General features: G+C 43.2%; 1 long non-coding RNA gene across 1 annotated transcript; it reads left to right on the top strand.

Annotated features, from left to right (window-relative positions):
* The first annotated feature begins 8,053 nt into the window (after nucleotides 1–8,053).
* On the top strand, nucleotides 8,054–14,057 carry LOC131559296 (uncharacterized). Its single transcript, XR_009274859.1, has 7 exons — nucleotides 8,054–8,696; nucleotides 10,327–10,391; nucleotides 11,013–11,076; nucleotides 11,771–11,846; nucleotides 11,964–12,272; nucleotides 12,613–12,728; nucleotides 13,323–14,057. It is a non-coding gene; the product is annotated as an uncharacterized LOC131559296 (long non-coding RNA).
* The last annotated feature ends 258 nt before the right edge of the window (nucleotides 14,058–14,315 follow it).

Genomic DNA, 14,315 nt, shown 5'->3' with positions numbered 1-14,315 from the left:
ATAAAATAAATAAAAATATCCATATAAATATCATTCTAATTTTGAAAAATAAATTTACTTCCTAAATTTTAAATCTGGTTCAAATAAAGGGGTGTCGTTGGTTTTTATTTGGTTAGAGGCAGGAGTTTTATTTTAAATAATATAAATAATATAGAAATGTGGATCTTAAGATAGAAATATATAATAAATATATAAAGAGAAATTGCTAAAGCATGAATATAAATGTATATATAAATATATGTAAGTAATATGAAGAGTTGTAGTACAGAATATAAATAACATTATACGGGAATATAAATATAAAAATATGTAAATATAGTTTAAAAGAAAGGGAATGTTTTGGCTTTTGTTGAAGTGGAGGCAGGGGTTTGATTTTGAATATTATAAGTGTTAGAGAAGTAAAAATCTTGACGCAGAAATATTTAATCAATGTATAAAAATATATAAATAACTACTCGCATCAGATGTAGTATAGAATGTAAATTTATTTATAACTTGACATTGGTAAAGATAAATGTATAAGTAAGCAATAGACATTAATATACATTATTATAAATAGAAATACGAATATAAAAATCAGACATAAGGATAAAACCTATTTAAATATTTTTTAAAAGAAAGGATTGGGGTCTTTTTTATTATTGGGTTAGAGGCAGGGTTTTCATTTTAAATAATATGAATGTAGATATTATTGTTACATATTTCTTAATATTGAGATATTAAATCGAGATAGAAATATATATATATATAAACACAAAATATAAGTAAATATAAATAATAGGAAGAGATGTAATGGAGAATACAAATAAGAGTATACATTAGTATACATTTTAAATGTAAAAGTGAATATGAACCTGGAAAATAGAATTTTAAAAAATATTTAAATACAGTTGAGAAGACTGAGGTTCTTTTTGGCGTTAATGTGGGTAGAGGCAGGGTTTTTATTTTAAATAATGTAAGTGTTACAGATGTAAAAATCCTAACACAGAAAGATATAATAAATATATAAAGATATGAGTAAAAGTATATAAAGATATAAGTAATAGGAACACATGTAACATAGAATATAAATTTATAAATAAATCGCTAAATATGAATGCAAAATCGATCATACATCAGTAAACATTTTAAATATAAATTTGAATTTTTTTTTTTTTAATTTAAATACAGTTGAAATGAAAGGGGTTTTTTTTTGCCATGTATGGGGTAGAGGTAGGGGTTTTATTTTGAGTACTGTGAGTGTTACAGAAGTAAAAATCCTAACAGAAATATATACTTACTATGTAAAAATATGTATAAAAATATAAAAATAAATTTAAGTTTTAGGGATATATGCAATATGGAATAGAAATGTATCCATAAAAACAAATGTATAAATGGACAGTGTACATCAATATACATTATTAAATAGAAATGTGAATATTAATATGAAAAAAAAAATTTTTAAGATTTAATTTTTTTTTTTTTTAAGAAATTGTTGGGGTTTTGTTTTGTTTTATCCTATTAGATTAGAGGCAGAAGTTTTTTTTTCCTCTTCCCGGTTGTTTTGGGGCATTTATTTCAGAGCAGTTTTTGGCGGGGGTCGCCCCTGTTGTTTTTTGCCGCCTTCGCTGCCCGCAGCCCCGAGGCGCGCTGCGCCCCCGGCTGGGGCGGGCGGCAGTGCTGCCGCCTTGTGGGCAGAGCGCGGTACTGCAGCCCTGCGCCGAGAGGCCGCCACCTTGGGAGTGGCGCGTGGCGGATGTCGCGGACTTTTAATTGACCTTCTCAACAGGGCGGCGAAAAGGGCGGGGAAGTGGAGGACCGGGGTGGGTGTCACTGGACTGCCTGCATGGAATACCGACCCCGGCGCGGCCCCGGTGGTATTTTCTGTGGCGTTTCAAGTGTACCCGACACATGCTGTGGTCTCAGCGGCGCCGCGGGCGGGCGTATTTCGGCGGGTTTGTGACAGGCATGTGGGTTAAACGCCTCGCTGTGCCGGGGTCCTGTCACGTCCGCCTTCCCGCCCTGAGGGAGCCGAGCCGGGCCGAATAGTTCGGAAGAGCCGAAGAGCCGAGTGTAGGCGAACGCAGCCGACTTGAGACGAAGAGCCGAGTGTAGCCGAACACAGCCGACTTGAGACGAAGAGCCGAGTGTAGCCGAACACAGCCGACTTGAGACGAAGAGCCGATGATAGCCGAGTGTAGCCGACATTGGCCGCATTTAGACAAAGAGCCGAATATGACCGACTTTAGCCCAACCGGGCCGAGTTCAGCCGAAGAGCCGGAATTGCCGAATTTAGACGAAAAGCCGAACCGAAACGATTTTAGACCTAAGCCGAACCAAGCCTAATTTAGCTGAGTTTATTTAAACAGAACCGAACGACGCCGCAGCGCTCTGCCCGCAGTGCGCCGGTGCAGACGGCAGGGGGCGCTGTATAAAGTGAGTATAAAATATCAACTATCTATAAGAAGGAATAAAAAGCTCTATGTCACGTGCAGCAGTAGAAAATTTCAGGCTCCCAGGGAATAAATAGTTTTCTTTCAATCATTTTCGTTTTGGAGTTTTTTTACTCCCAGGTAGCCTGAAAGTTACTACTGCTGCTTTTTTATTCTAAAGCTAGAAAGGAAAACCAAGATTAGAAATACAGGGAAAGAAAGGAAGAAAAAGAAAAAAAGAAAATAAGGAAAGGAACTGAAAGGAAGAAAGAAGGAAGGACAGGCAGGGAGGAAGGAAGGAAGACATAAAAAAAAAAAAAAAAAAAAAAAAAAAAAAAAAAAAAAAAAAAAAAAACAAAACCCACAGAAAAAAAAACTCGAGATGGGCGAGAAAACCGCCCCCCCCCAAAAAAAAAAACCAAGATGGGCAAGAAAAATCCCAGAAATACCACAGGAAAAAAAAAATAGGAAAAAAAAAAACAAAACAAAACCAAAAACAAACAAAAAACCCCAAACAACAACAACAACAAGATGGGCAAGAAAAAAACGCAGAAGAAAACCCCAAGATGGGCAAGAAAAAGCCCAGAATAGAACCCCAAGATGGGCGAGAAAAATCCCAGAAAAAAAACCAGAAAAAAACCCTAAGAAAAACCCAGAAAAAAAACAACAGAAAAGAACCCAAAATGGGCAAGAAAAATCCCTGAAAACAGACCAGGGAAAAACCCCAAGATGGGCAAGAAATAAAATCAGAACAAAAAACCAAGATGGGGAAGAAAAAATCCAAGAAAAAAAAAAAAAAGAAACAAAAGAAAATGGCAAAGAAAAATCCAGAAAAACAGAAAAAAAACCCAAGGGGGCAAGATAAAACCAGAAAAAACACCAAGATGGGCAAGAAGAAACGAAGAAAAAACCCCAAAAAATGCCAGAAAAAAATCAAGGAAAAAGGGAGTAAAAGCCCCAAGAAACAAGGCAAGAAAGAGAGGCAATAAAGGCCACAAAAACTCAAGAAAAAAAAAACAAAAACAAGAAATGCCAGAAAAAGGTACGAAAATGGTTCTGCCAGGTGCGATCAAGGTGAGCGGGTTCAGATTCAGGTCCAGGAGATGAACAAGTGTCAGATTAGCTTGGGGCACTGCTGTGCAATGCAGCTGTGACAGGATTTATGTTTAAATATACTTTAAATGCATTGGGGATTGTTTGGCTTTTATTGGGGTATAGGCTGGAGATTTAATAAAAAATATAGAAATAGAAATCCAAATATATCGTATATATGTCGATATCAATAAATATTTAATATATATAAATATAAGTAAAAGAAATATATTGTGTCAAAAGAATATATCTATTATTCTATAAAAAGGTATTCTCTCCAATATATATAATATCTACAAATATAACAAATGAAAATTACAAATCTAGATGTGAATAGAATTATGACAAACAAAATTATTTTTAAAATTTTAAATGTGTTTTAAATAAAGGGGTGTCTTTGCTTTTTATTTCGTTAGAGGCAGGGGTTTTATTTTAAATAATATAAGTACTATAGAAATGTAAATCGACATACAGAAATATATAATAAATATATAGAGATAAAAAGATATAATGCCAAACTATGAATAGAAATAGAAATAGAAATCTATGTAAGTAACATGAAGAGATGCAATATATAATATAATGCTTATTATACAGTAATATAAATTCTAAATATAAATGCGAATATAAATATGAAAAATATATGATGGGGGCTCGGAGCAGCCCAGGTGTGAGTGCGAGGATGAGGAGGGGCCGGCTCCTGCCGGGGCCAGTCTGCTTTAGGGGGAGGCTTTGCCTCGGCTCCCTTTTGCACGGAGCTGCTGAGTGGAGGGGTTTATGGGGCGCTGCCGGCGCTGTCTCGTGGAAGGGCTGCGGGAGCTTCTCACAGGGTCGGGGGGACACCTGGATCCGCGCCTGGATCCGCGGAGCATCGCTTAAAGGAGGCGCCGAGGGACGAATCTTTGTGCCGGGGAGCAGCAGCCGAACAGGTGAGCCCGTGTGGGTTTGGAGCGGGGAATTTTCTCCTTCCCCTTTGCAATTTCATCTTGCCAGTCCCTCCCCGGTTCCCCAGGAACAAAAATGGAGCTTATGAAGACAAAAGGGATTAAGGAGAAGGAAGCAGCTCCTCTTCTCTTTTTGTCTGCGTTTGAACTGAGGTGATCCCTCTTGACTTGTGGTTTTAAGGGTGTTGATTGCGGGAAAAGCTGCCTTTTCCAGGCTGTTAGGGGTATCCCTGGGGTGACAGGGAATCCCTGCGTTCTATTCTAAGGGGAATGGGGAAAGTATTCTTGTGGTATTCTGGGTTTGATTTGAAGGCAGCCACCACATTTTCATCACCCTCGGGTTTAAATGGAGGGGCCAGCCCTTGTGTCCCTCCTTTTGAAGGGTTTGAATGGAGGTCGAAATCGCCCTTTGCCATCAGTCGAAGGCTTTCATTTGAGGAGCGCCCCTTCTTTTCTGCTGTCGTAGGGGGTGAAATTGGAGGGGAGAACACATTTCTTTGCCCTTGTTGGAGTGAGGTGCGCCCCGCCTGCGGCGTCGGTTTCGGGGTTGGCTTGCGGGGAGCCGCAGCTCCGGCAGCGTTTCCAGGGCTGCAATGGGGCTGTGCCGCTGCATCGGAGGGCGCTCGTCGTGCCCGCGGCCCGGCCCGGAACGTTCCCGCTCGGGAGCGCTGCCGGCACGGCCCGGGCGGCTGCCGGGGCGCACGGGGGATTCGGCGCGGCCGGGCCGGCCGAGGGCGGCGGTGGCGGAGCCGCGCCGGTGCGAGCCGAGGGGAGCCGGGCCGGGCCGGCCGAGGGCGGCGGAGGCGGCGCGGGCGCTGCTGCGCCGGCCCGGGCGGTGCCGGCCGCTCCGTCCGCTCCGGGCGCGGGGCCGGGGCGCCGCCGGGAGCCCCGGGCCCGGTGCCGGCCCCGCCGGGCAGGGGCAGCGGGCGGGGCTCCCCGGGACGGCGCCGGCCCCGCGTGCCGGAGCAGCCGCCGCAGGAGCCGCTTCCCTGCCGGGAGCCGCGCTCCGTCCGGGGCCGGCAGCGAGCGCGGGGTTCGGCCGCTCAAAGCTCGGCGGTGCCGCGGCTCGGAGGCGCTTTGGAGGCGTTGATTGCGTGGCTGTGTTCGGTTTGCAGCGGGCGTACGCTAAGGGATGCGGTGTTCTTCCCGAGCGGCACGGTTCTCGGTGCCGGTAGGGCTGGTAAAGGTTTGTTTTGGATTGGGTTTTGTAGTCGGATTTTTTTTTTTTTCCTGGGTATTATGTTTAGAAGGGCGCGCAATGGTTTTTACGGGTCGTAGCGCGAAGCAGCGGTTCGCATTTTAATTCTGTTGCGGCGGCTTTTATTAGCGTGAGTGTGTAGTGTTTGTTTTGGGGGGCTTGGGGTAGCGTCGTGTCGTTCGTAGCCGCGGGTTTTTAATCTCGGTAATTGCATGTGTGTTTATCGTCTTCCAGGGCTTTTATGTGTTTGGTTTGTTCGATTGTAGTGTATGTTTTATGGTTACGGGTAATTTGGGGGACATTGTTTATGGTTACGTTTGTCTTTAGTCTTTGTGTTTGTCTCTAGGTGGTATTTTTATTTTGATCGCTTGAGGCACTATGGGTTTATTCAGTTGGGAATAATTTTTTTGTTGCAGATTTAAGTTTATCTGTTTTTTGGTATTATTCTTGTTGTTGGTTTCTTTATTTTCTTTTGTTGTTGTCTTTTAATGTATTTGAGTATTGTTTATCAGGGCTTTTTTTGGGAACACGGGTATTTATATGGTGGGTTTTTAAAGTATTTATTTATTTGGGTAGTTAATTTCTTAGTTTTTAGTGGTTGAGATGTTTTTCCATTTTGTTAATTAGTTCAGGTTTTAACGTTATTTTTACAGAGGATTGTTTATTCTTTGAGTTAGTGTAGAGGTAGAATTTTGGAGAATTTTGGTGGTTTTTTTTGGTTTTTTTTTTTTAGTAACGTTGAGGATGAGTGGCACTGTCTTGAGTTTAGTAGATTGGTTTGACTTTTTTAAGTACTTTTTGTAATTTGCTGTGTGTGTTTCTATAGGATTTTCTTTTATTTTGGTTCCATTTTTCTGTCGTGATGAGAATTGTTATTGTAAAGAGTGTTCTTTGTTTTTTCACTGACACTTGTTTGGCTGTTGGAGATTCCTTGATGTTTTTGGAAGATATTGGTGGGAATTTGGTGCTGTTTGTTCTGTCATTTCATTTAGGAATTGGATTTTAAATATACAATTATGACTCTATTGAAATAAAAGAAATAGATGTGTAGCAATGGGAATGAGCCAATTTTATTTTTATATATTCGATCAATTTTAAAATTTAACATGTAACTTAAGTCATTATATGTTTCAATAAGTTATTCTAATTTTAATAGAGTATTGTGTATGTTTATAGATATATGAATAGAGAATATAAATGTAAATACGACCCAAACAAAAATACAATAATATAAATGTATTGCAACTATATGCAGATATATAAAAAATTTAATAATAAATTGTAAAGGTAAAATAACATAAATTGATACATTATATAATACAAGTAATACTGTATATATCTGATTAAAAATATTATAGGAAATCGATATAAAATAGATATAAATACGGAAGTGATCTATCTATCTATATATATCTATCATTTGTTGTATATTATGATAAATATAAATTTTTTAAAAAATTTAGGTAGTTTAAAACAATGAATGTTTTTGCTTTTTCTTTGCCAAAGCAGGGGTTTTAGTATAAAAATTGCAAATACAAATAATATAAAGGCAGAAATATAAGTATAGAAATAAATAGTAAACACATTAAAGATTTATATAAAAATTAGAAATATAAGGGAGAAAAGTTGTAGCAGTAGATATGGTAAATAATTTAAAAAATAATTCCCGTATAGTTTTGAATAAGGTGCATATTATATATAGTTATTAATGTAATGCATCAATATAAACTATAAATATAAATTTGAATATAGTCATGCAAGCTATAACTATAAAAATATTTCAATATAGTGTAAAAGAAAGGTTTTTTTTGTATGTATTGAGTTAGAAAGGGATTTTAATTTTAAATAATAAAAGTGTTATAGAAATAGAATTTTAAAAATATAAATATAGAATCAATACATAAAGATATTTATAAAACCACAAAAGATAAATAAATATTATTAGTAGGAATAGACATAATATAGTATAAGGAATAGACATAATATAGTGTATAAATGACATACTGCATCCATGTCCACTATAAATATGCATGTGAATATAAATACGAAAAATAGAAATATCAAATGTATTTAAATCTAATTTAAAACAACGGGGCTTGTTTGGGTCATGTCGGGTAAGCGGCGGGTTTTTGGCATTTATTTCCGAGCAGTTTTTGTCGGGGGTCGCCCCTGTTGTTTTTTGCCGCCTTCGCTGCCCGCAGCCCCGAGGCGCGCTGCGCCCCCGGCTGGGGCGGGCGGCAGTGCTGCCGCCTTGTGGGCAGAGCGCGGTACTGCAGCCCTGCGCCGAGAGGGCTGCCATCTTGGGAGCGGCGAGTCGCGGGTGTCGCGGACTTTTAATTGACCTTCTCGAGATGGGGGCAGAAATGGCGCGTAAATTGAAGGCCCCAGTCCGACTATCAGGGCTGCCTGCGTGTAAGACCGAAGCCGGCGCGGCCCCAGTGGGATTTTCTGTGGCGTTTTAGCTGTACCCGACACGCGCTGTGGTCTCAGCGGCGCCGCGGGCGAGCGTATTTTGGCGGGTTTGTGACAGGCATGTGGGTAAACGGGTCTCTGTGCCGGGGTCCTGTCACGGCCGCTTTCCCGCCCTGAGGGAGCCGAGCCGGGGCGAATAGTTGCGAAGAGCCGAAGAGCCGAGTGTGGCCGAAAAGAGCCGAGTTTCCCCGGGGAGCCCAGAGGAGCCGAAAACAGCCGACTTGAACCGAAGAGCCGAGTGTGGCCAAAACAGCCGAGTTTACACCAAGAGCCGATGATAGCCGAGTGTAGCCGACACTGGCCGCTTTTAGACAATGTGCCGAATATGACCGAGTTTAGCCCAATCGTGCCGAGTTCGGCCGAAGAGCCGAACTGAAACGAGTTTAGACCAAGAGCCGAACCGAGCCGAATTCAGCCGAGTTTCATTCAACAGAACCGAACGCCGCCGCAGCGCTGTGCCTGCAGTGCGCCTGTGCAGACGGCAGGAGGCGCTGTGCCTGCAGTGCGCCGGGACAGACGACAGGGAGCGCTGGGGCTGCAGTGCGCCGGGACAGACGGCAGGGGGCGCTGTATAAAGTAAGTATCAAATATCAACTATCTATAAGAAGGGGTTAAAAGCTCTATGTCACGTGCAGCAGTAGAAAATTTCAGGCTCCCAGGGAATAAATAGTTTTCTTTAAATCATTTTCGTTTTGGAGGTTTTTTTTTACTCCCAGGTATCCTGACAGTTTCTACTGCTGCTGTTTTATTCTAAAGCTAGAAAGATAAACCAAGATCAGAAATACAAGAAAGGGAAAGGGATAGGAAAGGAAAGGAAAGGAAAGGAAAGGAAGCAGGAGAGCAAGAGGGAAGGGAAGGGTTGAAAACCGGAGTGAAAAAAGAAAAAAGAGTTGGAGGGAAAAAGAGAGGGCATTCGGGAGGAGCGGTGCTGCCTCGGGTCCTTCCCCGCCCTGGGGCGAAGGAGCCGTTTGATGCCCGGGAGGGATTGCAGCTCCCGGTGGCGCGGGACGGCGCCGTGGCTGTCAGCCCGAGACTACAAGTCCCGGCAGGCCGTGCTGCCGGCGCGGCGTGTGACGCAACGGCTGACGCGGCCCGTGAGTGGCTGGCGTGCCAGGCGGCCGCGCGGGGCTGTGCGCGGGCAGCTGGCGGCGCCTCTCCCGCGCGGGACGGCGACGCTGGAGGGGCGAAGCCTCCGTGTGGGCGCCCGCGTGGAGCTGAGGAGCGCGGAAGGAGCGTCCGCCCGGTTCGTCGGCCTCACTCAGCGGTGCCGGGGGCGGGGGCGCTGCCGCCCGCCGATGGCGGAGGGCGAGGCGGTGCTTTGCTGCCGCGGGCCGGGAGCTGCAGGAGCCGCCGCGGGCGAGCGGCGCCGGGCGCTCCCGCGGCCCCGGTGGGGCGGCCGCCCTCGGGCTGGCGGAGGCGCCGGAGGAGCCCCCGAGCCGCAGCCGTCTCCCTCGGGCTGCTGCCGGTGCTGCGGGCGGAGGCGGCTCCGCCGCGTGTCGGGCGTTGCGAGCAGGGAGCGCTGCGACATCGGCGGCGTGACGGGGCTGCTGCCCGCGTTAGTGCTCGTGGCTCTTTGCGCCGTGGAAACGGACGGAGCGGCGCTGAGCGGTAAAGCCCGAGATGGCCGGGAGAATGCCCAGCGCAGGGAGCCGGCGGGCTGTACCCTTCGGATGGCCCAGGTGCGAGCTGCAAACTCATCCCCGCTTCCGCCCCTGCCCTCCCGAGCCCCAGGGAAAATGCTTTCCAGCATTGTCGAGCTTCTGAAAGACAAAACTTGTGATTTGACACTAGCATCCAGAAAAGGTTTCTGTCTAGATTAGCAAATGCCTAAATTGTTCTTGGTTACATCCCATGACCGGTTTTAGGCAGTGACTTTATACTGCTTTTAGGATGTTCTTGTACAATGGTGAGAAAAGTGGCAGGTCTGATAGTGGTTTCACTTTTTTCTACTTCACGTTCCATAAGATTCTTTTATCCAAGCACTTGTTTTAAAATTCTACTGTAGGCGTTTATGGTTCACTTTTTTTTTCTTTGCAGCACCCGTGACTTTTTTTTTCTCTAAATCGGGAGTAAATATAGCTGAGTAAAATCACCTTGGTTTTCTTCCTTCTTTTTTTAACTGAATTGTTTTTATTAAAAATCCTATTTGAATATGTAGAAAAAGTGGGGATGTCCTGTAATATATCCTAGCTTTTCTTGTTTCCAGGGAACCCAGAAAATATGTCTCCCTTAGAGTCCCACAGAAACGTTCTCAGTGCGATCTCTGTCAAGGTATGTATTTACAAGTAAGTGATCCCTTTAGATATTTGCCTGTGAATTACCTTTTCCTGTAATTGAGAGCTTGCGTTCTGTGGGTTTTATGATAAAGCTGTAAAACATGTAAAAATGGTTTTGCAAGTCTTAATCGTTGAAGGCAGCAAGAAGTGGATTTAGAGCCTGTTCTTGAGCAGACAAAGGGAAAAAGTGTGACTTTGATGCTGAACTTGTCATTTTTCATTGGACTTGTCTGGAATGATTTAAGAATAGAGAGAGCTAGAAAAAGAGAGAAATAGAATTGGTTCTTGAGCCCTCCTCAAATGCTCACCATGATGCAGCGTAGAGCCGAAGGGAAGGGTGATGGAACAGAGCTCTGTGCTTTAGAAGGAAATAAATTTAAACCTGACCTCCACACAGAGTCTCACTAACTTCTGTTGTTTTAAAATACCAAATACGTTTAGGAAGTGTTGGAAGTTAGTATTTTGGGAAAGAAATGGCAGTTCCACAGAACATTCCATGGAACAGAGGCTCTGGGAACGATTCGTGTTGTAACTGCTGTCACTGCAATCAGTTGGTGGCTCAGCCTTGCAACGTGCACTTGGCCTTCTATAAAGCACTGTTTTGTTTGCCTTTCAGTGCTGTGAGTCTTGATAAATTGGAGAAGAGCCCAAGAGAAATTTTTCATCCCTTGATATAAAAGGTAGGAAGTGACTTGTTTTGGTTTGGTTCTTTTTCTTTATTATTTTCTGGAAATAAAAGTAATTAAGTATAGGTACTACTGGTTTGTTTCTTCCAGTAGCAGGTGATAATAATAGTAGTAGTACTAGTAAAAATAATAATAGACATAATAATAATAGTAATGTGTAATACTACTTACACTGTCTTTATCCATTGGTCTGGCCATTTCAAATCAAAACTTCTAAACACAAATCAAGCCATCATCCTTGTAGAATCTTTCACAGCAGTGGGCTAAAGATCCTGGTTTTGTTGACAGGATTTATTGGTTCTGGAAGAACAAGAGGGAAGTACAAGCCTAACTACTTCTAGCTCACAGAGCCGTCCAGTGAACAGAGCTTTGTGTTTTGACGGGCTTGTGATGACTTTGAAATCAATTGCTCCTTACAGTAAAAAAAAAATTCATGTTTTTTTGAACGTGACAGCAGAAATACTTTTAGGCACCAACTGAATAATAATAGATCACCAATTTAAGTAAAAAATTCATGCTATACTATCAAAATTTAAAGGTAAATTATTATGTATTAGGTGATGGTCTAAAGTGTATGTTCTCATGTGTAATGCAAAGATACATACGTACCTGAAAGTCCTTAGAGGAAACAAATTTTTATGTCTGCTGTTTGACTGTTTATCATACGATATTTGGTTTTCTTTCCCAGGGATGGGTGAATTTTAACTTTGGAGTCCTCTATGCTAAGGATGCTCAGCTTACAGGTGATGAAATGTTCAGTAATGGTGAGTTTTTCACCTTGTCTTTAATTGCTGTGCTGATCTGAATAAGAAAAAAACAAAAGCAAGAGAAAAAAGAAGGATGGTTTATTATTTTTGATGCTGTTTTGTTTGTTTCCTCAGTATTTGCTGCGGCTCTGCGAACCCAAGCTTTGGGTTCCTTCTGTCCCACTGGGAGTTGCCCAATTTGGTTGCATCTGGTGAAATTCCCCCGAGACCTTACAGAGCTAGCTCAAACTACGCGAGAGCCATTTGCAGTTCTCTCCAGACACCTGGAGAATGGGCGACGTTTCTGAGGATCCGGCGAGCGCGCTTCTGTCAAAACTCAGTCTGTGAAATTCCTGGGGAAAACCCTTCTGTGTCCTGAAGGGCTCAAACTCTGGTGAGGATGCAGTTATCAGGTGCTCACCTGGATGGTTCCAGCTCCCAAAGGTAACACTTGTACTCTTGCCCTGTAGTTTACATCTGTTGTATTTTTGTTATTTTGCAAGATTTTTTGTCTTTGCAAAATATTGTGCATTTCACTCTTTGGAACCTCTCAGATGGTTCTTTGGTGCAGCACCACCCCATGGGACACTTGGCTGCTGTCCTGAAGGGGTTGGTCGCTGGAATTGTAAATCCTGGAGAGTTTATATGTCTTCTGTCCCCAGGCAGGTATCATGGTTTGTTTCCTTTTGTTCTGTTGGTTAGGCGCTGCTTCTCGTTGCAAGTATGAATTTCAAACTGCCCTGTTCTTACTTTAACTGTTTTCCTGGTTCTCTCCGCACGGCAGGGAAAGACTCGTCTCCTTGCCGTCGGGCTCGGTGCTGTCCAAGAAGATGCAGAGACTAAAAAAATCATAAGAAGCAAAATACGACTGCAGGGAAAAGAAGCTGGAGAGAACAGGAGGTGATATTGTTATCCTTACCCTGTATTAGAAACATCCGCTGTGCTTTGATGCTGGCAGCTGCCAGGGGCTTGTTAGCTCTTTGTAGGCGGGTGTAGGTGTTCACTTGTAGGTTTTTTCTCTGGACAAGTCAATTCAAACTTTGCTAAGCTTGTATTTGCAGATTACTCTGTAGCACAGTCCAGCATGACATTTTTGAATGTTGTAAAAATACCATGTTACTTGGAAATTGCTAATGGAGAGAAGCTTTAGGGGAAAATAAGATTTCAGGGTTGGAAGATGTGAGAAGAATTTTGAGGGGATGTTAGACTGAAGTAAAGCACACTTGAAGCTGGACTGGCACGCTGGCAGGTCCCCTATTAAACAGTGGTGCTGAGGTTAGCCTGGGGGTTGCCCGTTGTTTCTGTAGAAATCAGTGTTTGCTGGTCTTCAGAGGTAAGCTGCTTTGAAAAGCTGGAAGGTGCAGCGTGCTGACAAGCCCCGTGCTTTGGATTAAAAGTAGATTTCAGAAGGGTCCTAAGCTTTTGTCTTTTCCTAGAAGTCGATGTAATCCTATCGAGGGGTTTTTAATTCTGTGTTGCCATGTCATCCATCAGAGCTCTGTTGTACTGATCATCATACAATTACAAAACAAAACATCAGACCCTGTCCCGACCACTTAGAGCCCAGAACACGATTTCCTCGGGCTGCCATTTGCGTGCCATCGGTACTCACCACGGAAGCGAGCTGGGGATTGTTGCACCCGTTGGGAACAAACCGCTTCTCGTCACACAGAAATGGAATTGGGACGACGCCTCGGCCAGCCCCTCTCTGCCATCAGCTCCTGAATCTGCAGCAGAGCAGTTCCAGTCCATGCAGGCACGTGTAATTCAGCTCCTGATGATCTGAGCGCACGGAGCAGCGCTCAGCTGCTTTGGGGGGCTCCGGGAGGGCAGAGTGTGCATTGTCATCTTCCTGAACCTACAGACGAATCCAAGTCAGAATCCACAGCGTGGAAATCAGTCGCATATATGCTAAATAAAACTTGCAGATTTATTTAAGAATTGTTTCTGCTTGTTCTTTGTTGTGCTTCTGTGCTTAGAAAACCTCCCTTTACAATCAGTTCAGTCCATCAGTTGAACCTTTGTTTGCAGACCCTCAGTGAGCGGAATTTGTTGCAGACTCAGTGCACGCTGTGCTGGCCTCCTGGGAGTGTGAGGAGCTCATGTGTGCTACTTTTTGCTTTAGGACGCTCTAAGGTATTTATTCCTTTTGGGATACATGATGAGAATTCCCAAGAGAGGTAGTTATAAGGTATGACATCGGGAAAAAGCCTGTGTGGTTGGAATGTTGTTGCTGTCAAAAGTTAATTTTTCCTTCTTTCTTAGCCAGTAGTTAGCTTTTTCTTAATTTTTGTGGTATCAGTATTTTATTGTCTAAAAAATTGCTTCAAAATAACTTCGGTGGTTGGTGTTGGCCACCAGTACCTTGTTCAGATTTGCCTATTTGCTTGTAGCTGAAATGTTCACATCTTGTTTATCATTCTATTTAAGAAACTGCTGCCCAGCCAACTAATAACTGAATATCCATCTGTCTAGGACACGGGGAGA

The sequence above is a fragment of the Ammospiza caudacuta genome, chromosome 6, assembly GCF_027887145.1.
Source record: "Ammospiza caudacuta isolate bAmmCau1 chromosome 6, bAmmCau1.pri, whole genome shotgun sequence".
In the NCBI taxonomy this organism is placed as follows: Eukaryota; Metazoa; Chordata; class Aves; order Passeriformes; family Passerellidae; genus Ammospiza; species Ammospiza caudacuta.
Note: the sequence above shows the minus strand (reverse complement) of the source record. Positions and strands in the feature narration are given on the sequence as shown.